The sequence below is a fragment of the Rhinoderma darwinii genome (assembly GCF_050947455.1).
Source record: "Rhinoderma darwinii isolate aRhiDar2 chromosome 1 unlocalized genomic scaffold, aRhiDar2.hap1 SUPER_1_unloc_15, whole genome shotgun sequence".
NCBI lineage: Eukaryota > Metazoa > Chordata > Amphibia > Anura > Rhinodermatidae > Rhinoderma > Rhinoderma darwinii.
Genome location: NW_027461651.1, coordinates 48,064 through 74,344, shown reverse-complemented (window position 1 = coordinate 74,344; position 26,281 = coordinate 48,064). Strand labels below are relative to the sequence as shown.

Here is a 26,281-nt window from a genome sequence, read left to right as displayed (position 1 = left end):
CCTAGAGAGGAGCACCGGAGAAGCCATAAAATAGTCAATACGCGACCATGCGGTATGCGCATGAGAAAAATGAGTGAATTCTCTACCTAATGGAAATTGTGTTCTCCATACATCTACCATGCCCGTGGAAGACAATAATGGGGCCAAGACTTTATCATGTGTTCTTTCCACCAACATCCTACCATCCCCCCTTCTCCTGTCCTCTGTTGTACATAAGACCGAATTAAGATCCCCTCCCAGCAGAATCTGAGGTTCTTTATCCGCTAAAAGTTTTCCTTCCAGAAATTTAAAAAAGACCCGATTGTTGTCATTTGGTGCATATATACAGTACAGACTCACTCTCCCCATGGCACCCTCCAAGATCACATGCAAATATCTACCCCCCTCATCCCGCTCAAAAGTAACCACCGAACATTCAATTCTTTTGTGTATGAGAAGTAAGACGCCCGCCTTGCCATTAACTGCTGGAGAACCCATTACCGTGCCCACCCATAATTTACTCATTCTCTGGAAATCACGTTCCAATAAGTGGGTTTCCTGTAAAATCGCTATATCCGCTTTCAACTTTTTCAGGTGGCGAAGAACCATCATGCGTTTATGTGGGGACTGCAGTCCCTTCACATTCCATGTAATTACCTTAGGCATCTCACAGTAATGGCAAAGCAAACCTCATTCACCGAGACAGTTCCCCCCCCTCCTTCCCCCTCCCTAAACATAAAACAAAATTGAAACCCCAACAACAGATCATTATTACTTTCAGACTTCTCTTTTTTCGCACATTTTGGCGTGGAATCTCTGTGCATTCCACCTCTAGAAACTCTTTGGTATACCATGAACTCCCTGTATACCCTTAAAATATCAACAGCACCTTACACTCCCACCCGACTCCTTGCAAGAAAAATTTCCTCAAGCCTCACTTCAGCTGGACCCTCCCCTGCCATTAACATCAGTAGACCTCAACCCCCGATGCAACGATAGGTATAACAATTCTATCTCAAACAATGTGGAACTTTAAAATAACATGAGATTTCTTCCATCTCCGCCTGGACAGTTCCCTTCAATCCGGGGAAGAAGAGGTGAGACCCCTCCTGATACTCCTGTTTCTGGAACGTCCCCTGCGAGGCAATCCGTCCCTGTGCGTCTGGCTACCACCATTATTGTCTTTAGACAAACTTTCCACAAATTTAGCCGCCTCCCCTGGAGAAGAAAACGATTCCATCCCACCGCCGGGTTCGAAGATCCTGAGAATGGCGGGAAACATCAGAGAGAACCGAATGCGTTTCTGGACCAGTAGAGAGCACACCGTGCTAAAAGCCCGCCGCTTACGTGTAACCTCAGCCGAGTAATCTCCAAACATTAAAATTCTGCTGCCTCGTACTCTCACTTGTGCCGATGACCTTCGGTATGCCTGTAACACATTCGTTTTATCCACATAGTCCAGGTACTTCACAATGACTGGTCGCGGTCGTGCTGGGGCGCCATCTTGGGTCACACTTCGCATCGGTCCCACTCTATGAGCTCTCTCCGCTCTCAGCGGGGCTGGCAATCCCAGCGCCTGAGGCAACTCCACCGCACACAACTTTAGCAGCTGTCCTGCTGGTATAGACTCTGGGAGCCCAATAATACGTAAATTGCTCCTCCTCGAGCGATTCTCCAGGTCATCCACTTTATCAACCAGTTGTAGATTGCAAGCTATCACCTTCTTCACCTCCTCCTGTGTTCCCGCTAGCTCATCCTCCAATAAACTGAACCGTTGTTCCAAATCGTTAAGCCTTTCCGCCTGAGCTGAAACATCCGTCTGAATTTGGTGCAATAATTTCGACACCGTCGCCTCCAGAGAAGCTGTAATATCTGGGGCTATAAGTTTCGCTACTTCCCTGGCCAAAACTCGACATGAAATGTCCATATTGTGAAACATAGTCTCAGGCTCACCTTCTTCCCCTTCTGGCTGCACCATAGGAGGTTGTGATGCCGAGCGCGAACTCGTACTCCTCGTGTTCCTGGCCGGCTCAGGCGCCATTTTCCCCAGCGGCATCATGTCGTCAGTCTGCAGGGCCTGTGATTTTAATCCTGGGGTCCCGGTTTTCACCAGATATCTCTCCATACGCCGGAGAGAAGCCTGTACGTAGGGTTATCGGCCAGCAGCCTCAGGTTAGGTAACCAAGCCTCGGGACCCCGGTTTTTGAGTCGGGTTAACGGAGCTCTCCTCACTCACGTCTACTCATGTGCGCGCCGGAACCGGAAGTCAATCCATAGTCCTTTTTAATCAATTGTGAAACAAAATCTAAACTACATAATAAAAAGTCAACCGCACCACGGATTCCCAGACAGTCTCCCACACTGGTACTAGCGAGGCCTTAAGCTGTGTAACTTCTGCGATCTGACGAGAGCAGGCACATTCAGCTTAGAATGGCCATTGACATTTAAAGCCTTAATCCATAGTCCTATTTAATCTATTGTGAAACAAAATCTAAACAACATAATAAAAAGTCAACCGCACCACGGATTCCCAGACAGTCTCCCACACTGGTACTAGCGAGGCCTTAAGCTGTGTAACTTCTGCGATCTGACGAGAGCAGGGACATTCAGCTTAGAATGGCCATTGACATTAAATGCTTTAATCCATAGTCCTTTTTAATCGATTGTGAAACAAAATCTAAACGACATAATAATAATTCAACCGCTCCACGGATTCCCAGACAGTCTCCCACACTGGTACTAGCGAGGCCTTAAGCTGTGTAACTTCTGCGTTCTGACGAGAGCAGGTACATTCAGCTTGGAATGGCCATTGACGTTAAATGCTTTAATCCATAGTCCTATTTAATCTATTGTGAAACAAAATCTAAACGACATAATAAAAAGACAACCGCACCACGGATTCCCAGACAGTCTCCCACACTGGTACTAGCGAGGCCTTAAACTGTGTAACTTCTGCAATCTGACGAGAGCAGGCACATTCAGCTTAGAATGGCCATTGACATTAAATGCTTTAATCCATAGTCCTTTTTAATCGATTGTGAAACAAAATCTAAACGACATAATAAAAAGTCAACCGCACCACGGATTCCCAGACAGTCTCCCACACTGGTACTAGCGAGGCTTTAAGCTGTGTAACTTCTGCGATCTGACGAGAGCAGGCACATTCAGCTTAGAATGGCCATTGACGTTAAATGCTTTAATCCATAGTCCTATTTAATCTATTGTGAAACAAAATCTAAACGACATAATAAAAAGTCAACCGCACCACGGATTCCCAGACAGTCTCCCACACTGGTACCAGCGAGGCGTTAAGCTGTGTAACTTCTGCGATCTAACGAGAGCAGGCACATTCAGCTTAGAATGGCCATTGACATTAAATGCTTTAATCCATAGTCCTTTTTAATCGATTGTGAAACAAAATCTAAACGACATAATAAAAAGTCAACCGCACCACGGATTCCCAGACAGTCTCACACACTGGTACTAGCGAGGCCTTAAGCTGTGTAACTTCTGCGTTCTGACGAGAGCAGGTACATTCAGCTTGGAATGGCCATTGACGTTAAATGCTTTAATCCATAGTCCTATTTAATCTATTGTGAAACAAAATCTAAACGACATAATAAAAAGACAACCGCACCACGGATTCCCAGACAGTCTCCCACACTGGTACTAGCGAGGCCTTAAACTGTGTAACTTCTGCAATCTGACGAGAGCAGGCACATTCAGCTTAGAATGGCCATTGACGTTAAATGCTTTAATCCATAGTCCTATTTAATCTATTGTGAAACAAAATCTAAACGACATAATAAAAAGTCAACCGCACCACGGATTCCCAGACAGTCTCCCACACTGGTACTAGCGAGGCCTTAAGCTGTGTAACTTCTGAGATCTGACGAGAGCAGGCACATTCAGCTTAGAATGGCCATTGACATTAAATGCTTTAATCCATAGTCCTTTTTAATCGATTGTGAAACAAAATCTAAACGACATAATAAAAAGTCAACCGCACCACGGATTCCCAGACAGTCTCCCACACTGGTACTAGCGAGGCCTTAAGCTGTGTAACTTCTGCGATCTGACGAGAGCAGGCACATTCAGCTTAGAATGGCCATTGACATTAAATGCTTTAATCCATAGTCCTTTTTAATCGATTGTGAAAGAAAATCTAAACGACATAATAAAAAGTCAACCGCACCACGGATTCCCAGACAGTCTCCCACACTGGTACTAGCGAGGCCTTAAGCTGTGTAACTTCTGCGATCTGACGAGAGCAAGGACATTCAGCTTAGAATGGCCATTGACATTAAATGCTTTAATCCATAGTCCTTTTTAATCGATTGTGAAACAAAATCGAAACGACATAATAAAAATTCAACCGCACCACGGATTCCCAGACAGTCTCCCAAACTGGTACTAGCGAGGCGTTAAGCTGTGTAACTTCTGCGATCTGACGAGAGCAGGCACATTCAGCTTAGAATGGCCATTGACATTAAAAGCCTTAATCCATAGTCCTATTTAATCTATTGTGAAACAAAATCTAAACAACATAATAAAAAGTCAACCACACCACGGATTCCCAGACAGTCTCCCACACTGGAACTAGCGAGGCCTTAAGCTGTGTAACTTCTGCAATCTGACGAGAGCAGGCACATTCAGCTTAGAATGGCCATTGACATTAAAAGCCTTAATCCATAGTCCTTTTTAATCGATTGTGAAACAAAATCTAAACGACATAATAAAAAGTCAACCGCACCACGGATTCCCAGCCAGTCTCCCACACTGGTACTAGCGAGGCCTTAAGCTGTGTAACTTCTGCGATCTGACGAGAGCAGGGACATTCAGCTTAGAATGGCCATTGACATTAAATGCTTTAATCCATAGTCCTTTTTAATCGATTGTGAAACAAAATCTAAACGACATAATAAAAATTCAACCGCACCACGGATTCCCAGACAGTCTCCCACACTGGTTCTAGCGAGGCCTTAAGCTGTGTAACTTCTGCGATCTGACGAGAGCAGGCACATTCAGCTTAGAATGGCCATTGACGTTTAATGCTTTAATCCATAGTCCTATTTAATCTATTGTGAAACAAAATCTAAACGACATAGTAAAAAGTCAACCGCGCCACGGATTCCCAGACAGTCTCCCACACTGGTACTAGCGAGGCCTTAAGCTGTGTAACTTCTGAGATCTGACGAGAGCAGGCACATTCAGCTTAGAATGGCCATTGACATTAAATGCTTTAATCCATAGTCCTTTTTAATCGATTGTGAAACAAAATCTAAACGACATAATAAAAAGTCAACCGCACCACGGATTCCCAGACAGTCTCCCACACTGGTACTAGCGAGGCCTTAAGCTGTGTAACTTCTGCGATCTGACGAGAGCAGGTACATTCAGCTTAGAATGGCCATTGACATTAAATGCTTTAATCCATAGTCCTTTTTAATCGATTGTGAAAGAAAATCTAAACGACATAATAAAAATTCAACCGCACCACGGATTCCCAGACAGTCTCCCACACTGGTACTAGCGAGGCCTTAAGCTGTGTAACTTCTGCGATCTGACGAGAGCAGGCACATTCAGCTTAGAATGGCCATTGACATTTAAAGCCTTAATCCATAGTCCTATTTAATCTATTGTGAAACAAAATCTAAACAACATAATAAAAAGTCAACCGCACCACGGATTCCCAGACAGTCTCCCACACTGGTACTAGCGAGGCCTTAAGCTGTGTAACTTCTGCGATCTGACGAGAGCAGGGACATTCAGCTTAGAATGGCCATTGACATTAAATGCTTTAATCCATAGTCCTTTTTAATCGATTGTGAAACAAAATCTAAACGACATAATAAAAATTCAACCGCACCACGGATTCCCAGACAGTCGCCCACACTGGTACTAGCGAGGCCTTAAGCTGTGTAACTTCTGCGTTCTGACGAGAGCAGGCACATTCAGCTTAGAATGGCCATTGACGTTAAATGCTTTAATCCATAGTCCTATTTAATCTATTGTGAAACAAAATCTAAACGACATAATAAAAAGTCAACCGCACCACGGATTCCCAGACAGTCTCCCACACTGGTACCAGCGAGGCGTTAAGCTGTGTAACTTCTGCGATCTAACGAGAGCAGGCACATTCAGCTTAGAATGGCCATTGACATTAAATGCTTTAATCCATAGTCCTTTTTAATCGATTGTGAAACAAAATCTAAACGACATAATAAAAAGTCAACCGCACCACGGATTCCCAGACAGTCTCACACACTGGTACTAGCGAGGCCTTAAGCTGTGTAACTTCTGCGTTCTGACGAGAGCAGGCACATTCAGCTTAGAATGGCCATTGACATTAAATGCTTTAATCCATAGTCCTTTTTAATCGATTGTGAAACAAAATCTAAACGACATAATAAAAGTTCAACCGCACCACGGATTCAAAGACAGTCTCCCACACTAGTACTAGCGAGGCCTTAAGCTGTGTAACTTCTGCGTTCTGACGAGAGCAGGCACATTCAGCTTAGAATGGCCATTGACGTTAAATGCTTTAATCCATAGTCCTATTTAATCTATTGTGAAACAAAATCTAAACGACATAATAAAAAGTCAACCGCACCACGGATTCCCAGACAGTCTCCCACACTGGTACCAGCGAGGCGTTAAGCTGTGTAACTTCTGCGATCTAACGAGAGCAGGCACATTCAGCTTAGAATAGCCATTGACATTAAATGCTTTAATCCATAGTCCTTTTTAATCGATTGTGAAACAAAATCTAAACGACATAATAAAAAGTCAACCGCACCACGGATTCCCAGACAGTCTCACACACTGGTACTAGCGAGGCCTTAAGCTGTGTAACTTCTGCGTTCTGACGAGAGCAGGCACATTCAGCTTGGAATGGCCATTGACGTTAAATGCTTTAATCCATAGTCCTATTTAATCTATTGTGAAACAAAATCGAAACGACATAATAAAAATTCAACCGCACCACGGATTCCCAGACAGTCTCCCACACTGGTACTAGCGAGGCCTTAAGCTGTGTAACTTCTGCGATCTGACGAGAAAGGCACATTCAGCTTAGAATGGCCATTGACATTAAATGCTTTAATCCATAGTCCTTTTTAATCGATTGTGAAACAAAATCTAAACGACATAATAAAAAGTCAACCGCACCACGGATTCCCAGACAGTCTCCCACACTGGTACTAGCGAAGCCTTAAGCTGTGTAACTTCTGCGATCTGACGAGAGCAGGCACATTCAGCTTAGAATGGCCATTGACATTAAATGCTTTAATCCATAGTCCTTTTTTATCGATTGTGAAACAAAATCTAAACGACATAATAAAAATTCAACCGCACCACGGATTCCCAGACAGTCTCCCACACTGGTACTAGCGAGGCCTTAAGCTGCGTAACTTCTGCGATCTGACGAGAGCAGGCACATTCAGCTTAGAATGGCCATTGACATTAAATGCTTTAATCCATAGTCCTTTTTAATCGATTGTGAAACAAAATCTAAACGACATAATAAAAATTCAACCGCACCACGGATTCCCAGACAGTCTCCCACACTGGTACTAGCGAGGCCTTAAGCTGTGTAACTTCTGTGATCTGAAGAGAGCAGGCACATTCAGCTTAGAATGGCCATTGACGTTAAATGCTTTAATCCATAGTCCTATTTAATCTATTGTGAAACAAAATCTAAACGACATAATAAAAAGTCAACCGCACCACGGATTCCCAGACAGTCTCCCACACTGGTACCAGCGAGGCGTTAAGCTGTGTAACTTCTGCGATCTAACGAGAGCAGGCACATTCAGCTTAGAATAGCCATTGACATTAAATGCTTTAATCCATAGTCCTTTTTAATCGATTGTGAAACAAAATCTAAACGACATAATAAAAAGTCAACCGCACCAGGGATACCCAGACAGTCTCACACACTGGTACTGGCGAGGCCTTAAGCTGTGTAACTTCTGCGTTCTGACGAGAGCAGGCACATTCAGCTTGGAATGGCCATTGACGTTAAATGCTTTAATCCATAGTCCTATTTAATCTATTGTGAAACAAAATCGAAACGACATAATAAAAATTCAACCGCACCACGGATTCCCAGACAGTCTCCCACACTGGTACTAGCGAGGCCTTAAGCTGTGTAACTTCTGCGATCTGACGAGAAAGGCACATTCAGCTTCGAATGGCCATTGACATTAAATGCTTTAATCCATAGTCCTTTTTAATCGATTGTGAAACAAAATCTAAACGACATAATAAAAAGTCAACCGCACCACGGATTCCCAGACAGTCTCCCACACTGGTACTAGCGAGGCCTTAAGCTGTGTAACTTCTGCAATCTGACGAGAGCAGGCACATTCAGCTTAGAATGGCCATTGACATTAAATGCTTTAATCCATAGTCCTTTTTAATCGATTGTGAAACAAAATCTAAACGACATAATAAAAAGTCAACCGCACCACGGATTCCCAGACAGTCTCCCACACTGGTACTAGCGAGGCCTTAAGCTGTGTAACTTCTGCGATCTGACGAGAGCAGGGACATTCAGCTTAGAATGGCCATTGACATTAAATGCTTTAATCCATAGTCCTTTTTAATCGATTGTGAAACAAAATCTAAACGACATAATAAAAATTCAACCGCACCACGGATTCCCAGACAGTCTCCCACACTGGTACTAGCGAGGCGTTAAGCTGTGTAACTTCTGCGATCTAACGAGAGCAGGCACATTCAGCTTAGAATGGCCATTGACATTAAATGCTTTAATCCATAGTCCTTTTTAATCGATTGTGAAACAAAATCTAAACGACATAATAAAAAGTCAACCGCACCACGGATTCCCAGACAGTCTCCCACACTGGTACTAGCGAGGCCTTAAGCTGTGTAACTTCTGCGATCTGACGAGAGCAGGCACATTCAGCTTAGAATGGCCATTGACATTAAAAGTCTTAATCCATAGTCCTATTTAATCTATTGTGAAACAAAATCTAAACAACATAATAAAAAGTCAACCGCACCACGGATTCCCAGACAGTCTCCCACACTGGTACTAGCGAGGCCTTAAGCTGTGTAACTTCTGCGATCTGACGAGAGCAGGGACATTCAGCTTAGAATGGCCATTGACATTAAATGCTTTAATCCATAGTCCTTTTTAATCGATTGTGAAACAAAATCTAAACGACATAATAAAAATTCAACCGCACCACGGATTCCCAGACAGTCTCCCACAATGGTACTAGCGAGGCCTTAAGCTGTGTAACTTCTGCGTTCTGACGAGAGCAGGCACATTCAGCTTAGAATGGCCATTGACGTTAAATGCTTTAATCCATAGTCCTATTTAATCTATTGTGAAACAAAATCTAAACGACATAATAAAAAGTCAACCGCACCACGGATTCCCAGACAGTCTCCCACACTGGTACTAGCGAGGCCTTAAGCTGTGTAACTTCTGCGATCTGACGAGAGCAGGCACATTCAGCTTAGAATGGCCATTGACATTAAATGCTTTAATCCATAGTCCTTTTTAATCGATTGTGAAACAAAATCTAAACGACATAATAAAAAGTCAACCGCACCACGGATTCCCAGACAGTCTCCCACACTGGTACTAGCGAGGCCTTAAGCTGTGTAACTTCTGCGATCTGACGAGAGCAGGCACATTCAGCTTAGAATGGCCATTGACATTAAATGCTTTAATCCATAGTCCTTTTTAATCGATTGTGAAACAAAATCTAAACGACATAATAAAAAGTCAACCGCACCACGGATTCCCAGACAGTCTCCCAAACTGGTACTAGCGAGGCGTTAAGCTGTGTAACTTCTGCGATCTAACGAGAGCAGGCACATTCAGCTTAGAATGGCCATTGACATTAAACGCTTTAATCCATAGTCCTTTTTAATCGATTGTGAAACAAAATCTAAACGACATAATAAATAGGCAACCGCACCAAGGATTCCCAGACAGTCTCCCACACTGGTACTAGCAAGGTCTTAAGCTTTGTAAGTTCTGCGGTCTGACGAGAGCAGGCACATTCAGCTTAGAATGACCATTGACATTAAAAGCCTTAATCCATAGTCCTATTTAATCTATTGTGAAACAAAATCTAAACAACATAATAAAAAGTCAACCGCACCACGGATTCCCAGACAGTCTCCCACACTGGTACTAGCGAGGCCTTAAGTTGTGTAACTTCGGCGATCTGACGAGAGCAGGGACATTCAGCTTAGAATGGCCATTGACATTAAATGCTTTAATCCATAGTCCTTTTTTATCGATTGTGAAACAAAATCTAAACGACATAATAAAAATTCAACCGCACCACGGATTCCCAGACAGTCTCCCACACTGGTACTAGCGAGGCCTTAAGCTGTGTAACTTCTGCGATCTGACGAGAGCAGGCACATTCAGCTTAGAATGGCCATTGACATTAAATGCTTTAATCCATAGTCCTTTTTAATCGATTGTGAAACAAAATCTAAACGACATAATAAAAATTCAACCGAACCACGGATTCCCAGACAGTCTCCCACACTGGTACTAGCGAGGCCTTAAGCTGTGTAACTTCTGCGATCTGACGAGAGCAGGCACATTCAGCTTAGAACGGCCATTGACGTTAAATGCTTTAATCCATAGTCCTATTTAATCTATTGTGAAACAAAATCTAAACGACATAATAAAAAGTCAACCGCACCATGGATTCCCAGACAGTCTCCCACACTGGTACTTGCGAGACCTTAAGCTGTGTAACTTCTGCGATCTGACGAGAGCAGGGACATTCAGCTTAGAATGGCCATTGACATTAAATGCTTTAATCCATAGTCCTTTTTAATCGATTGTGAAACAAAATCTAAACGACATAATAAAAATTCAACCGCACCACGGATTCCCAGACAGTCTCCCACACTGGTACTAGCGAGGCCTTAAGCTGTGTAACTTCTGCGATCTGACGAGAGCAGGCACATTCAGCTTAGAATGGCCATTGACGTTAAATGCTTTAATCCATAGTCCTATTTAATCTATTGTGAAACAAAATCTAAACGACATAATAAAAAGTCAACCGCACCACGGATTCCCAGACAGTCTCCCACACTGGTACTAGCGAGGCGTTAAGCTGTGTAACTTCTGCGATCTAACGAGAGAAGGCACATTCAGCTTAGAATGGCCATTGACATTAAATGCTTTAATCCATAGTCCTTTTTAATCGATTGTGAAACAAAATCTAAACGACAAAATAAAAAGGCAACCGCACCACGAATTCCCAGACAGTCTCCCACACTGGTACTAGCGAGGCCTTAAGCTGTGTAACTTCTGCGATCTGACGAGAGCAGGCACGTTCAGCTTAGAATGGCCATTGACATTAAAAGCCTTAATCCATAGTCCTATTTAATCTATTGTGAAACAAAATCTAAACAACATAATAAAAAGTCAACCACACCACGGATTCCCAGACAGTCTCCCACACTGGTACTAGCGAGGCCTTAAGCTGTGTAACTTCTGCGATCTGACGAGAGCAGGCACGTTCAGCTTAGAATGGCCATTGACATTAAAAGCCTTAATCCATAGTCCTATTTAATCTATTGTGAAACAAAATCTAAACGACATAATAAAAAGTCAACCGCACCACGGATTCCCAGACAGTCTCCCACACTGGTACTAGCGAGGCCTTAAGCTGTGCAACTTCTGCGATCTGACGAGAGCAGGGACATTCAGCTTAGAATGGCCATTGACATTAAATGCTTTAATCCATAGTCCTTTTTAATCGATTGTGAAACAAAATCTAAACGACATAATAAAAATTCAACCGCACCACGGATTCCCAGACAGTCTCCCACACTGGTACTAGCGAGGCCTTAAGCTGTGTAACTTCTGCGATCTGACGAGAGCAGGCACATTCAGCTTAGAATGGCCATTGACTTGAAATGCTTTAATCCATAGTCCTATTTAATCTATTGTGAAACAAAATCTAAACGACATAGTAAAAAGTCAACCGCACCACGGATTCCCAGACAGTCTCCCACACTGGTACTAGCGAGGCCTTAAGCTGTGTATCTTCTGAGATCTGACGAGAGCAGGCACATTCAGCTTAGAATGGCCATTGACATTAAATGGTTTAATCCATAGTCCTTTTTAATCGATTGTGAAACAAAATCTAAACGACATAATAAAAAGTCAACCGCACCACGGATTCCCAGACAGTCTCCCACACTGGTACTAGCGAGGCCTTAAGCTGTGTAACTTCTGCGATCTGACGAGAGCAGGTACATTCAGCTTAGAATGGCCATTGACATTAAATGCTTTAATCCATAGTCCTTTTTAATCGATTGTGAAACAAAATCTAAACGACATAATAAAAAGTCAACCGCACCACGGATTCCCAGACAGTCTCCCACACTGGTACTAGCGAGGCCTTAAGCTGTGTAACTTCTGCGATCTGACGAGAGCAGGCACATTCAGCTTAGAATGGCCATTGACATTAAAAGCCTTAATCCATAGTCCTATTTAATCTATTGTGAAACAAAATCTAAACAACATAATAAAAAGGCAACCGCACCACGGATTCCCAGACAGTCTCCCACACTGGTACTAGCGAGGCCTTAAGCTGTGTAACTTCTGCGATCTGACGAGAGCAGGGACATTCAGCTTAGAATGGCCATTGACATTAAATGCTTTAATCCATAGTCCTTTTTAATCGATTGTGAAACAAAATCTAAACGACATAATAAAAATGCAACCGCACCACGGATTCCCAGACAGTCTCCCACACTGGTACTAGCGAGGCCTTAAGCTGTGTAACTTCTGCGTTCTGACGAGAGCAGGCACATTCAGCTTAGAATGGCCATTAACATTAAATGCTTTAATCCATAGTCCTATTTAATCTATTGTGAAACAAAATCTAAACGACATAATAAAAAGTCAACTGCACCACGGATTCCCAGACAGTCTCCCACACTGGTACCAGCGAGGCCTTAAGCTGTGTAACTTCTGCGTTCTGACGAGAGCAGGCACATTCAGCTTAGAATGGCCATTGACATTAAATGCTTTAATCCATAGTCCTTTTTAATCGATTGTGAAACAAAATCTAAACGACATAATAAAAGTTCAACCGCACCACGGATTCCCAGACAGTCTCCCACACTGGTACTAGCGAGGCCTTAAGCTGTGTAACTTCTGCGTTCCGACGAGAGCAGGTACATTCAGCTTAGAATGGCCATTGACGTTAAATGCTTTAATCCATAGTCCTATTTAATCTATTGTGAAACAAAATCTAAACGACATAATAAAAAGTCAACCGCACCACGGATTCCCAGACAGTCTCCCACACTGGTACCAGCGAGGCGTTAAGCTGTGTAACTTCTGCGATCTAACGAGAGCAGGCACATTCAGCTTAGAATAGCCATTCACATTAAATGCTTTAATCCATAGTCCTTTTTAATCGATTGTGAAACAAAATCTAAACGACATAATAAAAAGTCAACCGCACCACGGATTCCCAGACAGTCTCACACACTGGTACTAGCGAGGCCTTAAGCTGTGTAACTTCTGCGTTCTGACGAGAGCAGGCACATTCAGCTTGGAATGGCCATTGACGTTAAATGCTTTAATCCATAGTCCTATTTAATCTATTGTGAAACAAAATCGAAACGACATAATAAAAATTCAACCACACCACGGATTCCAAGACAGTCTCCCACACTGGTACTAGCGAGGCCTTAAGCTGTGTAACTTCTGCGATCTGACGAGAAAGGAACATTCAGCTTAGAACGGCCATTGACATTAAATGCTTTAATCCATAGTCCTTTTTAATCGATTGTGAAACAAAATCTAAACGACATAATAAAAAGTCAACCGCACCACAGATTCCCAGACAGTCTCCCACACTGGTACTAGCGAGGCCTTAAGCTGTGTAACTTCTGCAATCTGACAAGAGCAGGCACATTCAGCTTAGAATGGCCATTGACATTAAATGCTTTAATCCATAGTCCTTTTTAATCGATTGTGAAACAAAATCTAAACGACATAATAAGAAGTCAACCGCACCACGGATTCCCAGACAGTCTCCCACACTGGTACTAGCGAGGCCTTAAACTGTGTAACTTCTGCGATCTGACGAGAGCAGGGACATTCAGCTTAGAATGGCCATTGACATTAAATGCTTTAATCCATAGTCCTTTTTAATCGATTGTGAAACAAAATCTAAACGACATAATAAAAATTCAACCGCACCACAGATTCCCAGACAGTCTCCCACACTGGTACTAGCGAGGCCTTAAGCTGTGTAACTTCTGCGATCTGACGAGAGCAGGCACATTCAGCTTAGAATGGCCATTGACGTTAAATGCTTTAATCCATAGTCCTATTTAATCTATTGTGAAACAAAATCTAAACAACATAATAAAAAGTCAACCGCACCACGGATGCCCAGACAGTCTCCCACACTGGTACTAGCGAGGCCTTAAGCTGTGTAACTTCTGAGATCTGATGAGAGCAGGCACATTCAGCTTAGAATGGCCATTGACATTAAATGCTTTAATCCATAGTCCTTTTTAATCGATTGTGAAACAAAATCTAAACGACATAATAAAAAGTCAACCGCACCACGGATTCCCAGACAGTCTCCCACACTGGTACTAGCAAGGCCTTAAGCTGTGTAACTTCTGCGATCTGACGAGAGCAGGGACATTCAGCTTAGAATGGCCATTGACATTAAATGCTTTAATCCATAGTCCTTTTTAATCGATTGTGAAACAAAATCTAAACGACATAATAAAAATTCAACCGCACCACGGATTCCCAGACAGTCTCCCACAATGGTACTAGCGAGGCATTAAGCTGTGTAACTTCTGCGTTCTGACGAGAGCAGGCACATTCAGCTTAGAATGGCCATTGACATTAAATGCTTTAATCCATAGTCCTTTTTAATCGATTGTGAAACAAAATCTAAACGACATAATAAAAAGTCAACCGCACCACGGATTCCCAGACAGTCTCCCACACTGGTACTAGCGAGGCCTTAAGCTGTGTAACTTCAGCGATCTGACGAGAGCAGGCACATTAAGCTTAGAATGGCCATTGACATTAAATGCTTTAATCCATAGTCCTTTTTAATCGATTGTGAAACAAAATCTAAACGACATAATAAAAAGTAAACCGCACCACGGATTCCCAGACAGTCTCCCACACTGGTACTAGCGAGGCCTTAAGCTGTGTAACTTCTGCGATCTGACGAGAGCAGGGACATTCAGCTTAGAATGGCCATTGACATTAAATGCTTTAATCCATAGTCCTTTTTAATCGATTGTGAAACAAAATCTAAACGACATAATAAAAAGTCAACCGCACCACGGATTCCCAGACAGTCTCCCACACTGGTACTAGCGAGGCCTTAAACTGTGTAACTTCTGCGATCTGACGAGAGCAGGCACATTCAGCTTAGAATGGCCATTGACATTAAATGCTTTTATCCATAGTCCTTTTTAATCGATTGTGAAACAAAATCTAAACGACATAATAAAAAGTCAACCGCACCACGGATTCCCAGACAGTCTCCCACACTGGTACTAGCGAGGCCTTAAGCTGTGTAACTTCTACGATCTGACGAGAGCAGGGACATTCAGCTTAGAATGGCCATTGACATTAAATGCTTTAATCCATAGTCCTTTTTAATCGATTGTGAAACAAAATCTAAACGACATAATAAAAAGTCAACCGCACCACGGATTCCCAGACAGTCTCCCACACTGGTACTAGCGAGGCGTTAAACTGTGTAACTTTTGCGATCTAACGAGAGAAGGCACATTCAGCTTAGAATGGCCATTGACATTAAATGCTTTAATCCATAGTCCTTTTTAATCGATTGTGAAACAAAATCTAAACGACATAATAAAAAGGCAAGCGCACCACAAATTCCCAGACAGTCTCCCACACTTGTACTAGCGAGGCCTTAAGCTGTGTAACTTCTGCGATCTGACGAGAGCAGGCACATTCAGCTTAGAATGGCCATTGACATTAAAAGCCTTAATCCATAGTCCTATTTAATCTATTGTGAAACAAAATCTAAACAACATAATAAAAATTCAACCGCACCACGGATTCCCAGACAGTCTCCCACACTAGTACTAGCGAGGCCTTAAGCTGTGTAACTTCTGCGATCTGACGAGAGCAGGGACATTCAGCCTAGAATGGCCATTGACATTAAAGGCTTTAATCCATAGTCCTTTTTAATCGATTGTGAAACAAAATCTAAACGACATAATAAAAATTCAACCACACCACAGATTCCCAGACAGTCTCCCACACTGGTACTAGCGAGGCCTTAAGCTGTGTAACTTCTGCGTTCTGACGAGAGCAGGCACATTCAGCTTAGAATGGCTATTGACGTTAAACGCATTAATCCATAGTCCTATTTAATCTATTGTGAAACAAAATCTAAACGACATAATAAAAAGTCAACCGCACCACGGATTCCCAGACAGTCTCCCACACTGGTACTAGCGAGACCTTAAGCTGTGTAACTTCTGCGATCTGACGAGAGCAGGGACATTCAGCTTAGAATGGCCATTGACATTAAATGCTTTAATCCATAGTCCTTTTTAATCGATTGTGAAACAAAATCTAAACGACATAATAAAAATTCAACCGCACCACGGATTCCCAGACAGTCTCCCACACTGGTACTAGCGAGGCCTTAAGCTGTGTAACTTCTGCGATCTGACGAGAGGAGGCACATTCAGCTTAGAATGGCCATTGACGTTAAATGCTTTAATCCATAGTCCTATTTAATCTATTGTGAAACAAAATCTAAACGACATAATAAAAAGTCAACCGCACCCCGGATTCCCAGACAGTCTCCCACACTGGTACTAGCGAGGCGTTAAGCTGTGTAACTTCTGCGATCTAACGAGAGCAGGCACATTCAGCTTCGAATGGCCATTGACATTAAATGCTTTAATCCATAGTCCTTTTTAATCGATTGTGAAACAAAATCTAAACGACATAATAAAAAGTCAACCGCACCACGGATTCCCAGACAGTCTCCCACACTGGTACTAGCGAGGCCTTAAGCTGTGTAACTTCTGCGATCTGACGAGAGCAGGCACATTCAGCTTAGAATGGCCATTGACATTAAAAGCCTTAATCCATAGTCCTATTTAATCTATTGTGAAACAAAATCTAAACAACATAATAAAAAGTCAACCGCACCACGGATTCCCAGACAGTCTCCCACACTGGTACTAGCGAGGCCTTAAGCTATGTAACTTCTGCGTTCTGACGAGAGCAGGCACATTCAGCTTAGAATGGCCATTGACGTTAAATGTTTTAATCCATAGTCCTATTTAATCTATTGTGAAACAAAATCTAAACGACATAATAAAAAGTCAACCGCACCACGGATTCCCAGACAGTCTCCCACACTGGTTCTAGCGAGGCCTTAAGCTGTGTAACTTCTGCGATCTGACGAGAGCAGGTACATTCAGCTTAGAATGACCATTGACATTAAAAGCCTTAATCCATAGTCCTATTTAATCTATTGTGAAACAAAATCTAAACAACATAATAAAAGGGCAACCGCACCACGGATTCCCAGACAGTCTCCCACACTGGTACTAGCGAGGCCTTAAGCTGTGTAACTTCTGCGATCTGACAAGAGCAGGGACATTCAGCTTAGAATGGCCATTGACTTTAAAGGCTTTAATCCATAGTCCTTTTTAATCGATTGTGAAACAAAATCTAAACGACATAATAAAAATTCAACCGCACCACGGATTCCCAGACAGTCTCCCACACTGGTACTAGCGAGGCCTTAAGCTGTGTAACTTCTGCGTTCGGACGAGAGCAGGCACATTCAGCTTAGAATGGCTATTGACGTTAAATGCTTTAATCCATAGTCCTATTTAATCTATTGTGAAACAAAATCTAAACAACATAATAAAAAGGCAACTGCACCACGGATTCCCAGACAGTCTCCCACACTGGTACTAGCGAGGCCTTAAGCTGTGTAACTTCTGCGATCTGACGAGAGCAGGCACATTCAGCTTAGAATGGCCATTGACATTAAATGCTTTAATCCATAGTCCTTTTTAATCGATTGTGAAACAAAATCTAAACAACATAATAAAAAGTCAACCGCACCACGGATTCCAAGACAGTCTCCCACAATGGTACTAGCGAAGCCTTAAGCTGTGTAACTTCTGCTATCTGACGAGAGCAGGCACATTCAGCTTAGAATGGCCATTGACATTAAATGCTTTAATCCATAGTCCTTTTTAATCGATTGTGAAACAAAATCTAAACGACATAATAAAAGGTCAACCACACCACGGATTCCCAGACAGTCTCCCACACTGGTACTAGCGAGGCCTTAAGCTGTGTAACTTCTGCGATCTGACGAGAGCAGGGACATTCAGCCTAGAATGGCCATTGACATTAAAGGCTTTAATCCATAGTCCTTTTTAATCGATTGTGAAACAAAATCTAAACGACATAATAAAAATTCAACCACACCACTGATTCCCAGACAGTCTCCCACACTGGTACTAGCGAGGCCTTAAGCTGTGTAACTTCTGCGTTCTGACGAGAGCAGGCACATTCAGCTTAGAATGGCTATTGACATTAAATGCTTTAATCCATAGTCCTATTTAATCTATTGTGAAACAAAATCTAAACGACATAATAAAAAGTCAACTGCACCACGGATTCCCAGACAGTCTCCCACACTGGTACTAGCGAGGCCTTAAGCTGTGTAACTTCTGCGATCTGACGAGAGCAGGCACATTCAGCTTAGAATGGCCATTGACATTAAATCCTTTAATCCATAGTCCTTTTTAATCGATTGTGAAACAAAATCTAAACGACATAATAAAAAGTCAACCTCACCACGGATTCCCAGACAGTCTCCCACACTGGTACTAGCGAGGCCTTAAGCTGTGTAACTTCTGCGATCTGACGAGAGCAGGCACATTCAGCTTAGAATGGCTATTGACATTAAATGCTTTAATCCATAGTCCTTTTTAATCGATTGTGAAACAAAATCTAAACGACATAATAAAAAGTCAACCGCACCACGGATTCCCAGACAGTCTCCCACACTGGTACTAGCGAGACCTTAAGCTGTGTAACTTCTGCGATCTGACGAGAGCAGGGACATTCAGCTTAGAATGGCCATTGACATTAAATGCTTTAATCCATAGTCCTTTTTAATCGATTGTGAAACAAAATCTAAACGACATAATAAAAATTCAACCGCACCACGGATTCCCAGACAGTCTCCCACACTGGTACTAGCGAGGCCTTAAGCTGTGTAACTTCTGCGATCTGACGAGAGGAGGCACATTCAGCTTAGAATGGCCATTGACGTTAAATGCTTTAATCCATAGTCCTATTTAATCTATTGTGAAACAAAATCTAAACGACATAATAAAAAGTCAACCGCACCCCGGATTCCCAGACAGTCTCCCACACTGGTACTAGCGAGGCGTTAAGCTGTGTAACTTCTGCGATCTAACGAGAGCAGGCACATTCAGCTTCGAATGGCCATTGACATTAAATGCTTTAATCCATAGTCCTTTTTAATCGATTGTGAAACAAAATCTAAACGACATAATAAAAAGTCAAGCGCACCACGGATTCCCAGACAGTCTCCAACACTGGTACTAGCGAGGCCTTAAGCTGTGTAACTTCTGCGATCTGACGAGAGCAGGCACATTCAGCTTAGAATAGCCATTGACATTAAAAGCCTTAATCCATAGTCCTATTTAATCTATTGTGAAACAAAATCTAAACATAATAAAAAGTCAACCGCACCACGGATTCCCCGACAGTCTCCCACACTGGTACTAGCAGGGCCTTAAGCTGTGTAACTTCTGCGATCTGACGAGAGCAGGCACATTCAGCTTAGAATGGCCATTGACGTTAAATGTTTTAATCCATAGTCCTATTTAATCTATTGTGAAACAAAATCTAAACGACATAATAAAAAGTCAACCGCACCACGGATTCCCAGACAGTCTCCCACGCTGGTACTAGCAGGGCCTTAAGCAGTGTAACTTCTGCGATCAGGCGAGAGCAGGCACATTCAGCTTACAATGGCCATTGACATTAAATGCTGTAATCCATAGTCCTTTTTAATCGATTGTGAAACAAAATCTAAACGACATAATAAAAAGGCAACCGCACCACGGATTCCCAGACAGTCTCCCACACTGGTACTAGCGAGGCCTTAAGCTGTGTAACTTCTGCGATCTTACGAGAGCAGGCACATTCAGCTTAGAATGGCCATTGACATTAAATGCTTTAATCCATAGTCCTTTTTAATCGATTGTGAAACAAAATCTAAACGACATAATAAAAAGTCAACTGCACCACGGATTCCCAGACAGTCTCCCACACTGGTACTAGCGAGGGGTTAAGCTGTGTAACTTCTGCGATCTGACAAGAGCAGGGACATTCAGCTTAGAACGGCCATTGACATTAAATGCTTTAATCCATAGTCCTTTTTAATCGATTGTGAAACAAAATCGAAACGACATAATAAAAATTCAACCGCTCCACGGATTCCCAGACAGTCTCCCACACTGGTACTAGCAAGGCCTTAAGCTGTGCAACTTCTGCGATCTGACGAGAGCAGGCACATTCAGCTTAGAATGGCCATTGACGTTAAAAGCTTTAATCCATAGTCCTATTTAATCTATTGTGAAACAAAATCTAAACGACATAATAAAAAGTCAACCGCACCACGGATTCCCAGACAGTCTCCCACACTGGTACTAGCGAGGCCTTAAGCTGTCTAACTTCTGCGATCTGACGACAGCAGGGACTTTCAGCTTAGAATGGCCATTGACATTAAAGGCTTTAATCCATAGTCCTTTTTAATCGATTTTGAAACAAAATCTAAACGACATAATAAAAATTCAACCGCACCACGGATTCCCAGACAGTCTCCCACACTGGTACTAGCGAGGCCTTAAGCTGTGTAACTTCTGCGTTCGGACGAGAGCAGGCACATTCAGCTTAGAATGGCTATTGACGTTAAATGCTTTAATCCATAGTCCTATTTAATCTATTGTGAAACAAAATCTAAACGACATAATAAAAAGTCAACTGCAACACGGATTCCCAGAGAGTCTCCCACACTGGTACTAGCGAGGCCTTAAGCTGTGTAACTTCTGCGATCTGACGAGAGCAGGCACATTCAGCTTAGAATGGCCATTGACATTAAATGCTTTAATCCATAGTCCTTTTTAATCGATTGTGAAACAAAATCTAAACGACATAATAAAAAGTCAACCGCACCATGGATTCCCAGACAGTCTCCCACACTGGTACTAGCGAGGCCTTAAGCTGTGTAACTTCTGCGATCTGACGAGAGCAGGAACATTCAGCTTAGAATGGCCATTGACATTAAATGCTTTAATCCATAGTCCTTTTTAATCGATTGTGAAACAAAATCTAAACGACATAATAAAAAGTCAACCACACCACGGATTCCCAGACAGTCTCCCACACTGGTACTAGCGAGGCCTTAAGCTGTGTAACTTCTGCGATCTGACGAGAGCAGGGACATTCAGCCTAGAATGGCCATTGACATTAAAGGCTTTAATCCATAGTCCTTTTTAATCGATTGTGAAACAAAATCTAAACGACATAATAAAAATTCAACCGCACCACGGATTCCCAGACAGTCTCCCACACTGGTACTAGCGAGGCCTTAAGCTGTGTAACTTCTGCGATCTGACGAGAGGAGGCACATTCAGCTTAGAATGGCCATTGACGTTAAATGCTTTAATCCATAGTCCTATTTAATCTATTGTGAAACAAAATCTAAACGACATAATAAAAAGTCAACCGCACCCCGGATTTACCACACAGTCTCCAACACTGGTACTAGCGAGGCGTTAAGCTGTGTAACTTCTGCGATCTAACGAGAGCAGGCACATTCAGCTTAGAATGGCCATTGACATTAAATGCTTTAATCCATAGTCCTTTTTAATCGATTGTGAAACAAAATCTAAACGACATAATAAAAAGTCAACCGCACCACGGATTCCCAGACAGTCTCCCACACTGGTACTAGCGAGGCCTTAAGCTGTGTAACTTCTGCGATCTGACGAGAGCAGGCACATTCAGCTTAGAATGGCCATTGACATTAAATGCTTTAATCCATAGTCCTTTTTAATCGATTGTGAAACAAAATCTAAACGACATAATAAAAAGTCAACCGCACCACGGATTCCCAGACAGTCTCCCACACTGGTACTAGCGAGGCCTTAAGCTGTGTAACTTCTGCGATCTGACGAGAGCAGGCACATTCAGCTTAGAATGGCCATTGACATTAAATGCTTTAATCCATAGTCCTTTTTAATCGATTGTGAAACAAAATCTAAACGACATAATAAAAAGTCAACCGCACCACGGATTCCCAGACAGTCTCCCACACTGGTACTAGCGAGGCCTTAAGCTGTGTAACTTCTGCGATCTGACGAGAGGAGGCACATTCAGCTTAGAATGGCCATTGACGTTAAATACTTTAATCCATAGTCCTATTTAATCTATTGTGAAACAAAATCTAAACGACAAAATAAAAAGTCAACCGCACCCCGGATTCCCAGACAGTCTCCCACACTGGTAGTAGCGAGGCGTTAAGCTGTGTAACTTCTGCGATCTAACGAGAGCAGGCACATTCAGCTTCGAATGGCCATTGACATTAAATGCTTTAATCCATAGTCCTTTTTAATCGATTGTGAAACAAAATCTAAACGACATTATAAAAAGTCAACCGCACCACGGATTCCCAGACAGTCTCCCACACTGGTACTAGCGAGGCCTTAAGCTATGTAACTTCTGCGTTCTAACGAGAGCAGGCACATTCAGCTTAGAATGGCCATTGACGTTAAATGTTTTAATCCATAGTCCTATTTAATCTATTGTGAAACAAAATCTAAACGACATAATAAAAAGTCAACCGCACCACGGATTCCCAGACAGTCTCCCACACTGGTGCTAGCAGGGCCTTAAGCTGTGTAACTTCTGCGATCTGAAGAGAGCAGGCACATTCAGCTTACAATGGCCATTGACATTAAATGCTGTAATCCATAGTCCTTTTTAATCGATTGTGAAACAAAATCTAAACGACATAATAAAAAGGCAACCGCACCACGGATTCCCAGACAGTCTCCCACACTGGTACTAGCGAGGCCTTAAGCTGTGTAACTTCTGCGATCTGACGAGAGCAGGCACATTCAGCTTAGAATGGCCATTGACATTAAATGCTTTAATCCATAGTCCTTTTTAATCGATTGTGAAACAAAATCTAAACGACATAATAAAAAGTCAACCGCACCACGGATTCCCAGACAGTCTCCCACACTGGTACTAGCGAGGGCTTAAGCTGTGTAACTTCTGCGATCTGACGAGAGCAGGGACATTCAGCTTAGAATGGCCATTGACATTAAATGCTTTAATCCATAGTCCTTTTTAATCGATTGTGAAACAAAATCGAAACGACATAATAAAAATTCAACCGCACCACGGATTCCCAGACAGTCTCCCACACTGGTACTAGCGAGGCCTTAAGCTGTGTAACTTCTGCGTTCGGACGAGAGCAGGCACATTCAGCTTAGAATGGCTATTGCCGCTAAATGCTTTAATCCATAGTCCTATTTAATCTATTGTGAAACAAAATCTAAACGACATAATAAAAAGTCAACTGCACCACGGATTCCCAGACAGTCTCCCACACTGGTACTAGCGAGGCCTTAAGCTGTGTAACTTCTGCGATCTAACGAGAGCAGGCACAGCCAGCTTAAAATGGCCATTGACATTAAACACTTTAATCCATAGTCCTTTTTAATCGATTGTGAAACAAAATCTAAACGACATAATAAAAAGACAACCGCACCACGGATTCCCAGACAGTCTCCCACACTGGCACTAGCGAGGCCTTAAGCTGTGTAACTTCTGCGATCTGACGAGAGCAGGCACATTCAGCTTAGAATGGCCATTGACATTAAAAGCCTTAATCCATAGTCCTATTTAATCTATTGTGAAACAAAATCTAAACAACATAATAAAAAGTCAACCGCACCACGGATTCCCAGACAGTCTCCCACACTGGTACTAGCGAGGCCTTAAGCTGTGTAACTTCTGCGATCTGACGAGAGCAGGGACTTTCAGCTTAGAATGGCCATTGACATTAAATGCTTTAATCCATAGTCCTTTTTAATCGATTGTGAAACAAAATCTAAACGACATAATAAAAAGTCAACCGCACCACGGATTCCCAGACAGTCTCCCACACTGGTACTAGCGAGGCGTTAAGCTGTGTAACTTCTGCGATCTAACGAGAGCAGGCACATCCAGCTTAGAATGGCCATTGACATTAAATGCTTTAATCCATAGTCCTTTTTAATCGATTGTGAAACAAAATCTAAACGACATAATAAAAAGTCAACCGCACCACGGATTCCCAGACAGTCTCCCACACTGGTACTAGCGAGGACTTAAGCTGTGCAACTTCTGCGATCTGACGAGAGCAGGCACATTCAGCTTAGAATGGCCATTGACATTAAAAGCCTTAATCCATAGTCCTATTTAATCTATTGTGAAACAAAATCTAAACAACATAATAAAAAGTCAACCGCACCATGGATTCCCAGACAGTCTCCCACACTGGTACTAGCGAGGCCTTAAGCTGTGTAACTTCTGCGATCTGACGAGAGCAGGGACTTTCAGCTTAGAATGGCCATTGACATTAAATGCTTTAATCCATAGTCCTTTTTAATCGATTGTGAAACAAAATCTAAACGACATAATAAAAATTCAACCGCACCACGGATTCCCAGACAGTCTCCCACACTGGTACTAGCGAGGCCTTAAGCTGTGTAACTTCTGCGATCTGACGAGAGCAGGCACATTCAGCTTAGAATGGCCATTGACGTTAAATGCTTTAATCCATAGTCCTATTTAATCTATTGTGAAACAAAATCTAAACGACATAATAAAAAGTCAACCGCACCACGGATTCCCAGACAGTCTCCCACACTGGTACTAGCGAGGCCTTAAGCTGTGTAACTTCTGCGATATGACGAGAGCAGGCACATTCAGCTTAGAATGGCCATTGACATTAAAAGCCTTAATCCATAGTCCTAATTAATCTATTGTGAAACAAAATCTAAACAACATAATAAAAAGTCAACCGCACCACGGATTCCCAGACAGTCTCCCACACTGGTACTAGCGAGGCGTTAAGCTGTGTAACTTCTGCGATCTAACGAGAGCAGGCACAGCCAGCTTAAAATGGCCATTGACGTTAAATGCTTTAATCCATAGTCCTTTTTAATCGATTGTGAAACAAAATCTAAACGACATAATAAAAAGACAACCGCACCACGGATTCCCAGACAGTCTCCCACACTGGTACTAGCGAGGCCTTAAGCTGTGTAACTTCTGCGATCTGACGAGAGCAGGCACATTCAGCTTAGAATGGCCATTGACATTAAAAGCCTTAATCCATAGTCCTATTTAATCTATTGTGAAACAAAATCTAAACAACATAATAAAAAGTCAACCGCACCACGGATTCCCAGACAGTCTCCCACACTGGTACTAGCGAGGCCTTAAGCTGTGTAACTTCTGCGATCTGACGAGAGCAGGGACTTTCAGCTTAGAATGGCCATTGACATTAAATGGTTTAATCCATAGTCCTTTTTAATCGATTGTGAAACAAAATCTAAACGACATAATAAAAAGTCAACCGCACCACGGATTCCCAGACAGTCTCCCACACTGGTACTAGCGAGGCGTTAAGCTGTGTAACTTCTGCGATCTAACGAGAGCAGGCACATCCAGCTTAGAATGGCCATTGACATTAAATGCTTTAATCCATAGTCCTTTTTAATCGATTGTGAAACAAAATCTAAACGACATAATAAAAAGTCAACCGCACCACGGATTCCCAGACAGTCTCCCACACTGGTACTAGCGAGGACTTAAGCTGTGCAACTTCTGCGATCTGACGAGAGCAGGCACATTCAGCTTAGAATGGCCATTGACATTAAAAGCCTTAATCCATAGTCCTATTTAATCTATTGTGAAACAAAATCTAAACAACATAATAAAAAGTCAACCGCACCATGGATTCCCAGACAGTCTCCCACACTGGTACTAGCGAGGCCTTAAGCTGTGTAACTTCTGCGATCTGACGAGAGCAGGGACTTTCAGCTTAGAATGGCCATTGACATTAAATGCTTTAATCCATAGTCCTTTTTAATCGATTGTGAAACAAAATCTAAACGA

At 42.6% G+C, this 26,281-nt stretch overlaps 111 pseudogenes; all 111 read right to left on the bottom strand.

Moving 5' to 3' along the window:
• Positions 1-2,302: 2,302 nt before the first annotated feature.
• On the bottom strand, positions 2,303-2,421 carry LOC142669740 (5S ribosomal RNA; annotated as a pseudogene).
• Positions 2,422-2,488: 67 nt separating this feature from the next.
• LOC142670431 (5S ribosomal RNA) lies at positions 2,489-2,607 on the bottom strand (annotated as a pseudogene).
• Positions 2,608-2,674: 67 nt separating this feature from the next.
• LOC142669647 (5S ribosomal RNA) lies at positions 2,675-2,793 on the bottom strand (annotated as a pseudogene).
• Positions 2,794-2,860: 67 nt separating this feature from the next.
• LOC142669842 (5S ribosomal RNA) lies at positions 2,861-2,979 on the bottom strand (annotated as a pseudogene).
• A 67-nt stretch (positions 2,980-3,046) lies between these two features.
• On the bottom strand, positions 3,047-3,165 carry LOC142669369 (5S ribosomal RNA; annotated as a pseudogene).
• Positions 3,166-3,232: 67 nt separating this feature from the next.
• LOC142670160 (5S ribosomal RNA) lies at positions 3,233-3,351 on the bottom strand (annotated as a pseudogene).
• A 67-nt stretch (positions 3,352-3,418) lies between these two features.
• Positions 3,419-3,537, bottom strand: LOC142669541 (5S ribosomal RNA; annotated as a pseudogene).
• A 67-nt stretch (positions 3,538-3,604) lies between these two features.
• Positions 3,605-3,723, bottom strand: LOC142669841 (5S ribosomal RNA; annotated as a pseudogene).
• Positions 3,724-3,790: 67 nt separating this feature from the next.
• On the bottom strand, positions 3,791-3,909 carry LOC142669170 (5S ribosomal RNA; annotated as a pseudogene).
• Positions 3,910-3,976: 67 nt separating this feature from the next.
• LOC142669728 (5S ribosomal RNA) lies at positions 3,977-4,095 on the bottom strand (annotated as a pseudogene).
• A 67-nt stretch (positions 4,096-4,162) lies between these two features.
• LOC142669058 (5S ribosomal RNA) lies at positions 4,163-4,281 on the bottom strand (annotated as a pseudogene).
• A 67-nt stretch (positions 4,282-4,348) lies between these two features.
• Positions 4,349-4,467, bottom strand: LOC142670218 (5S ribosomal RNA; annotated as a pseudogene).
• Positions 4,468-4,534: 67 nt separating this feature from the next.
• Positions 4,535-4,653, bottom strand: LOC142670163 (5S ribosomal RNA; annotated as a pseudogene).
• A 67-nt stretch (positions 4,654-4,720) lies between these two features.
• Positions 4,721-4,839, bottom strand: LOC142670649 (5S ribosomal RNA; annotated as a pseudogene).
• Positions 4,840-4,906: 67 nt separating this feature from the next.
• On the bottom strand, positions 4,907-5,025 carry LOC142670187 (5S ribosomal RNA; annotated as a pseudogene).
• A 67-nt stretch (positions 5,026-5,092) lies between these two features.
• LOC142669548 (5S ribosomal RNA) lies at positions 5,093-5,211 on the bottom strand (annotated as a pseudogene).
• A 67-nt stretch (positions 5,212-5,278) lies between these two features.
• On the bottom strand, positions 5,279-5,397 carry LOC142670385 (5S ribosomal RNA; annotated as a pseudogene).
• Positions 5,398-5,464: 67 nt separating this feature from the next.
• Positions 5,465-5,583, bottom strand: LOC142669109 (5S ribosomal RNA; annotated as a pseudogene).
• Positions 5,584-5,650: 67 nt separating this feature from the next.
• Positions 5,651-5,769, bottom strand: LOC142670430 (5S ribosomal RNA; annotated as a pseudogene).
• A 67-nt stretch (positions 5,770-5,836) lies between these two features.
• On the bottom strand, positions 5,837-5,955 carry LOC142670658 (5S ribosomal RNA; annotated as a pseudogene).
• Positions 5,956-6,022: 67 nt separating this feature from the next.
• LOC142670159 (5S ribosomal RNA) lies at positions 6,023-6,141 on the bottom strand (annotated as a pseudogene).
• Positions 6,142-6,208: 67 nt separating this feature from the next.
• LOC142669318 (5S ribosomal RNA) lies at positions 6,209-6,327 on the bottom strand (annotated as a pseudogene).
• Positions 6,328-6,394: 67 nt separating this feature from the next.
• On the bottom strand, positions 6,395-6,513 carry LOC142669623 (5S ribosomal RNA; annotated as a pseudogene).
• A 253-nt stretch (positions 6,514-6,766) lies between these two features.
• On the bottom strand, positions 6,767-6,885 carry LOC142669864 (5S ribosomal RNA; annotated as a pseudogene).
• Positions 6,886-7,137: 252 nt separating this feature from the next.
• Positions 7,138-7,256, bottom strand: LOC142670591 (5S ribosomal RNA; annotated as a pseudogene).
• Positions 7,257-7,323: 67 nt separating this feature from the next.
• LOC142670551 (5S ribosomal RNA) lies at positions 7,324-7,442 on the bottom strand (annotated as a pseudogene).
• A 67-nt stretch (positions 7,443-7,509) lies between these two features.
• On the bottom strand, positions 7,510-7,628 carry LOC142670060 (5S ribosomal RNA; annotated as a pseudogene).
• Positions 7,629-8,252: 624 nt separating this feature from the next.
• On the bottom strand, positions 8,253-8,371 carry LOC142669079 (5S ribosomal RNA; annotated as a pseudogene).
• Positions 8,372-8,438: 67 nt separating this feature from the next.
• Positions 8,439-8,557, bottom strand: LOC142670429 (5S ribosomal RNA; annotated as a pseudogene).
• Positions 8,558-8,624: 67 nt separating this feature from the next.
• On the bottom strand, positions 8,625-8,743 carry LOC142670227 (5S ribosomal RNA; annotated as a pseudogene).
• A 67-nt stretch (positions 8,744-8,810) lies between these two features.
• LOC142669714 (5S ribosomal RNA) lies at positions 8,811-8,929 on the bottom strand (annotated as a pseudogene).
• A 67-nt stretch (positions 8,930-8,996) lies between these two features.
• On the bottom strand, positions 8,997-9,115 carry LOC142670428 (5S ribosomal RNA; annotated as a pseudogene).
• A 67-nt stretch (positions 9,116-9,182) lies between these two features.
• On the bottom strand, positions 9,183-9,301 carry LOC142670700 (5S ribosomal RNA; annotated as a pseudogene).
• A 67-nt stretch (positions 9,302-9,368) lies between these two features.
• On the bottom strand, positions 9,369-9,487 carry LOC142669702 (5S ribosomal RNA; annotated as a pseudogene).
• Positions 9,488-9,554: 67 nt separating this feature from the next.
• Positions 9,555-9,673, bottom strand: LOC142669690 (5S ribosomal RNA; annotated as a pseudogene).
• A 67-nt stretch (positions 9,674-9,740) lies between these two features.
• LOC142669963 (5S ribosomal RNA) lies at positions 9,741-9,859 on the bottom strand (annotated as a pseudogene).
• A 253-nt stretch (positions 9,860-10,112) lies between these two features.
• Positions 10,113-10,231, bottom strand: LOC142670039 (5S ribosomal RNA; annotated as a pseudogene).
• A 67-nt stretch (positions 10,232-10,298) lies between these two features.
• On the bottom strand, positions 10,299-10,417 carry LOC142669108 (5S ribosomal RNA; annotated as a pseudogene).
• A 67-nt stretch (positions 10,418-10,484) lies between these two features.
• Positions 10,485-10,603, bottom strand: LOC142670282 (5S ribosomal RNA; annotated as a pseudogene).
• Positions 10,604-10,670: 67 nt separating this feature from the next.
• LOC142670148 (5S ribosomal RNA) lies at positions 10,671-10,789 on the bottom strand (annotated as a pseudogene).
• Positions 10,790-10,856: 67 nt separating this feature from the next.
• On the bottom strand, positions 10,857-10,975 carry LOC142669105 (5S ribosomal RNA; annotated as a pseudogene).
• A 253-nt stretch (positions 10,976-11,228) lies between these two features.
• LOC142670598 (5S ribosomal RNA) lies at positions 11,229-11,347 on the bottom strand (annotated as a pseudogene).
• A 67-nt stretch (positions 11,348-11,414) lies between these two features.
• On the bottom strand, positions 11,415-11,533 carry LOC142670615 (5S ribosomal RNA; annotated as a pseudogene).
• A 67-nt stretch (positions 11,534-11,600) lies between these two features.
• Positions 11,601-11,719, bottom strand: LOC142669583 (5S ribosomal RNA; annotated as a pseudogene).
• Positions 11,720-11,786: 67 nt separating this feature from the next.
• On the bottom strand, positions 11,787-11,905 carry LOC142669104 (5S ribosomal RNA; annotated as a pseudogene).
• A 67-nt stretch (positions 11,906-11,972) lies between these two features.
• LOC142669700 (5S ribosomal RNA) lies at positions 11,973-12,091 on the bottom strand (annotated as a pseudogene).
• A 67-nt stretch (positions 12,092-12,158) lies between these two features.
• LOC142670373 (5S ribosomal RNA) lies at positions 12,159-12,277 on the bottom strand (annotated as a pseudogene).
• A 67-nt stretch (positions 12,278-12,344) lies between these two features.
• LOC142669396 (5S ribosomal RNA) lies at positions 12,345-12,463 on the bottom strand (annotated as a pseudogene).
• A 67-nt stretch (positions 12,464-12,530) lies between these two features.
• LOC142669180 (5S ribosomal RNA) lies at positions 12,531-12,649 on the bottom strand (annotated as a pseudogene).
• A 67-nt stretch (positions 12,650-12,716) lies between these two features.
• LOC142669643 (5S ribosomal RNA) lies at positions 12,717-12,835 on the bottom strand (annotated as a pseudogene).
• A 67-nt stretch (positions 12,836-12,902) lies between these two features.
• On the bottom strand, positions 12,903-13,021 carry LOC142670527 (5S ribosomal RNA; annotated as a pseudogene).
• Positions 13,022-13,088: 67 nt separating this feature from the next.
• LOC142670550 (5S ribosomal RNA) lies at positions 13,089-13,207 on the bottom strand (annotated as a pseudogene).
• A 253-nt stretch (positions 13,208-13,460) lies between these two features.
• Positions 13,461-13,579, bottom strand: LOC142669862 (5S ribosomal RNA; annotated as a pseudogene).
• A 252-nt stretch (positions 13,580-13,831) lies between these two features.
• Positions 13,832-13,950, bottom strand: LOC142670073 (5S ribosomal RNA; annotated as a pseudogene).
• Positions 13,951-14,017: 67 nt separating this feature from the next.
• LOC142670696 (5S ribosomal RNA) lies at positions 14,018-14,136 on the bottom strand (annotated as a pseudogene).
• A 67-nt stretch (positions 14,137-14,203) lies between these two features.
• Positions 14,204-14,322, bottom strand: LOC142669454 (5S ribosomal RNA; annotated as a pseudogene).
• Positions 14,323-14,389: 67 nt separating this feature from the next.
• LOC142669727 (5S ribosomal RNA) lies at positions 14,390-14,508 on the bottom strand (annotated as a pseudogene).
• Positions 14,509-14,575: 67 nt separating this feature from the next.
• LOC142670708 (5S ribosomal RNA) lies at positions 14,576-14,694 on the bottom strand (annotated as a pseudogene).
• A 67-nt stretch (positions 14,695-14,761) lies between these two features.
• Positions 14,762-14,880, bottom strand: LOC142670013 (5S ribosomal RNA; annotated as a pseudogene).
• A 67-nt stretch (positions 14,881-14,947) lies between these two features.
• Positions 14,948-15,066, bottom strand: LOC142669455 (5S ribosomal RNA; annotated as a pseudogene).
• A 67-nt stretch (positions 15,067-15,133) lies between these two features.
• LOC142669276 (5S ribosomal RNA) lies at positions 15,134-15,252 on the bottom strand (annotated as a pseudogene).
• Positions 15,253-15,319: 67 nt separating this feature from the next.
• LOC142670541 (5S ribosomal RNA) lies at positions 15,320-15,438 on the bottom strand (annotated as a pseudogene).
• Positions 15,439-15,505: 67 nt separating this feature from the next.
• LOC142669319 (5S ribosomal RNA) lies at positions 15,506-15,624 on the bottom strand (annotated as a pseudogene).
• Positions 15,625-15,877: 253 nt separating this feature from the next.
• LOC142670239 (5S ribosomal RNA) lies at positions 15,878-15,996 on the bottom strand (annotated as a pseudogene).
• A 67-nt stretch (positions 15,997-16,063) lies between these two features.
• Positions 16,064-16,182, bottom strand: LOC142669514 (5S ribosomal RNA; annotated as a pseudogene).
• Positions 16,183-16,249: 67 nt separating this feature from the next.
• On the bottom strand, positions 16,250-16,368 carry LOC142669656 (5S ribosomal RNA; annotated as a pseudogene).
• Positions 16,369-16,435: 67 nt separating this feature from the next.
• Positions 16,436-16,554, bottom strand: LOC142669305 (5S ribosomal RNA; annotated as a pseudogene).
• A 67-nt stretch (positions 16,555-16,621) lies between these two features.
• On the bottom strand, positions 16,622-16,740 carry LOC142670225 (5S ribosomal RNA; annotated as a pseudogene).
• Positions 16,741-16,993: 253 nt separating this feature from the next.
• Positions 16,994-17,112, bottom strand: LOC142669678 (5S ribosomal RNA; annotated as a pseudogene).
• Positions 17,113-17,179: 67 nt separating this feature from the next.
• On the bottom strand, positions 17,180-17,298 carry LOC142670503 (5S ribosomal RNA; annotated as a pseudogene).
• A 67-nt stretch (positions 17,299-17,365) lies between these two features.
• LOC142669599 (5S ribosomal RNA) lies at positions 17,366-17,484 on the bottom strand (annotated as a pseudogene).
• Positions 17,485-17,551: 67 nt separating this feature from the next.
• On the bottom strand, positions 17,552-17,670 carry LOC142669773 (5S ribosomal RNA; annotated as a pseudogene).
• Positions 17,671-17,737: 67 nt separating this feature from the next.
• On the bottom strand, positions 17,738-17,856 carry LOC142670595 (5S ribosomal RNA; annotated as a pseudogene).
• A 67-nt stretch (positions 17,857-17,923) lies between these two features.
• On the bottom strand, positions 17,924-18,042 carry LOC142670646 (5S ribosomal RNA; annotated as a pseudogene).
• Positions 18,043-18,109: 67 nt separating this feature from the next.
• LOC142670178 (5S ribosomal RNA) lies at positions 18,110-18,228 on the bottom strand (annotated as a pseudogene).
• A 67-nt stretch (positions 18,229-18,295) lies between these two features.
• On the bottom strand, positions 18,296-18,414 carry LOC142669284 (5S ribosomal RNA; annotated as a pseudogene).
• A 67-nt stretch (positions 18,415-18,481) lies between these two features.
• On the bottom strand, positions 18,482-18,600 carry LOC142669866 (5S ribosomal RNA; annotated as a pseudogene).
• Positions 18,601-18,667: 67 nt separating this feature from the next.
• LOC142670355 (5S ribosomal RNA) lies at positions 18,668-18,786 on the bottom strand (annotated as a pseudogene).
• Positions 18,787-18,853: 67 nt separating this feature from the next.
• LOC142669386 (5S ribosomal RNA) lies at positions 18,854-18,972 on the bottom strand (annotated as a pseudogene).
• Positions 18,973-19,039: 67 nt separating this feature from the next.
• On the bottom strand, positions 19,040-19,158 carry LOC142669304 (5S ribosomal RNA; annotated as a pseudogene).
• A 67-nt stretch (positions 19,159-19,225) lies between these two features.
• Positions 19,226-19,344, bottom strand: LOC142670223 (5S ribosomal RNA; annotated as a pseudogene).
• A 253-nt stretch (positions 19,345-19,597) lies between these two features.
• On the bottom strand, positions 19,598-19,716 carry LOC142669919 (5S ribosomal RNA; annotated as a pseudogene).
• A 64-nt stretch (positions 19,717-19,780) lies between these two features.
• Positions 19,781-19,899, bottom strand: LOC142669498 (5S ribosomal RNA; annotated as a pseudogene).
• Positions 19,900-20,152: 253 nt separating this feature from the next.
• Positions 20,153-20,271, bottom strand: LOC142669309 (5S ribosomal RNA; annotated as a pseudogene).
• A 439-nt stretch (positions 20,272-20,710) lies between these two features.
• Positions 20,711-20,829, bottom strand: LOC142669860 (5S ribosomal RNA; annotated as a pseudogene).
• A 67-nt stretch (positions 20,830-20,896) lies between these two features.
• LOC142670593 (5S ribosomal RNA) lies at positions 20,897-21,015 on the bottom strand (annotated as a pseudogene).
• Positions 21,016-21,082: 67 nt separating this feature from the next.
• Positions 21,083-21,201, bottom strand: LOC142669572 (5S ribosomal RNA; annotated as a pseudogene).
• A 67-nt stretch (positions 21,202-21,268) lies between these two features.
• On the bottom strand, positions 21,269-21,387 carry LOC142669269 (5S ribosomal RNA; annotated as a pseudogene).
• Positions 21,388-21,454: 67 nt separating this feature from the next.
• Positions 21,455-21,573, bottom strand: LOC142669400 (5S ribosomal RNA; annotated as a pseudogene).
• Positions 21,574-21,640: 67 nt separating this feature from the next.
• Positions 21,641-21,759, bottom strand: LOC142670222 (5S ribosomal RNA; annotated as a pseudogene).
• Positions 21,760-22,013: 254 nt separating this feature from the next.
• LOC142669666 (5S ribosomal RNA) lies at positions 22,014-22,132 on the bottom strand (annotated as a pseudogene).
• Positions 22,133-22,199: 67 nt separating this feature from the next.
• LOC142669654 (5S ribosomal RNA) lies at positions 22,200-22,318 on the bottom strand (annotated as a pseudogene).
• A 67-nt stretch (positions 22,319-22,385) lies between these two features.
• LOC142669777 (5S ribosomal RNA) lies at positions 22,386-22,504 on the bottom strand (annotated as a pseudogene).
• A 253-nt stretch (positions 22,505-22,757) lies between these two features.
• Positions 22,758-22,876, bottom strand: LOC142670619 (5S ribosomal RNA; annotated as a pseudogene).
• Positions 22,877-23,129: 253 nt separating this feature from the next.
• Positions 23,130-23,248, bottom strand: LOC142670625 (5S ribosomal RNA; annotated as a pseudogene).
• A 67-nt stretch (positions 23,249-23,315) lies between these two features.
• On the bottom strand, positions 23,316-23,434 carry LOC142669546 (5S ribosomal RNA; annotated as a pseudogene).
• A 67-nt stretch (positions 23,435-23,501) lies between these two features.
• Positions 23,502-23,620, bottom strand: LOC142669489 (5S ribosomal RNA; annotated as a pseudogene).
• Positions 23,621-23,687: 67 nt separating this feature from the next.
• LOC142669577 (5S ribosomal RNA) lies at positions 23,688-23,806 on the bottom strand (annotated as a pseudogene).
• Positions 23,807-23,873: 67 nt separating this feature from the next.
• On the bottom strand, positions 23,874-23,992 carry LOC142669669 (5S ribosomal RNA; annotated as a pseudogene).
• A 67-nt stretch (positions 23,993-24,059) lies between these two features.
• On the bottom strand, positions 24,060-24,178 carry LOC142670370 (5S ribosomal RNA; annotated as a pseudogene).
• Positions 24,179-24,245: 67 nt separating this feature from the next.
• Positions 24,246-24,364, bottom strand: LOC142669796 (5S ribosomal RNA; annotated as a pseudogene).
• A 67-nt stretch (positions 24,365-24,431) lies between these two features.
• Positions 24,432-24,550, bottom strand: LOC142670021 (5S ribosomal RNA; annotated as a pseudogene).
• A 67-nt stretch (positions 24,551-24,617) lies between these two features.
• LOC142669302 (5S ribosomal RNA) lies at positions 24,618-24,736 on the bottom strand (annotated as a pseudogene).
• Positions 24,737-24,803: 67 nt separating this feature from the next.
• On the bottom strand, positions 24,804-24,922 carry LOC142669103 (5S ribosomal RNA; annotated as a pseudogene).
• Positions 24,923-24,989: 67 nt separating this feature from the next.
• Positions 24,990-25,108, bottom strand: LOC142669791 (5S ribosomal RNA; annotated as a pseudogene).
• A 67-nt stretch (positions 25,109-25,175) lies between these two features.
• Positions 25,176-25,294, bottom strand: LOC142669989 (5S ribosomal RNA; annotated as a pseudogene).
• A 67-nt stretch (positions 25,295-25,361) lies between these two features.
• On the bottom strand, positions 25,362-25,480 carry LOC142670576 (5S ribosomal RNA; annotated as a pseudogene).
• A 67-nt stretch (positions 25,481-25,547) lies between these two features.
• Positions 25,548-25,666, bottom strand: LOC142670369 (5S ribosomal RNA; annotated as a pseudogene).
• A 67-nt stretch (positions 25,667-25,733) lies between these two features.
• LOC142669795 (5S ribosomal RNA) lies at positions 25,734-25,852 on the bottom strand (annotated as a pseudogene).
• Positions 25,853-25,919: 67 nt separating this feature from the next.
• On the bottom strand, positions 25,920-26,038 carry LOC142670020 (5S ribosomal RNA; annotated as a pseudogene).
• Positions 26,039-26,105: 67 nt separating this feature from the next.
• LOC142669301 (5S ribosomal RNA) lies at positions 26,106-26,224 on the bottom strand (annotated as a pseudogene).
• Positions 26,225-26,281: the final 57 nt, after the last annotated feature.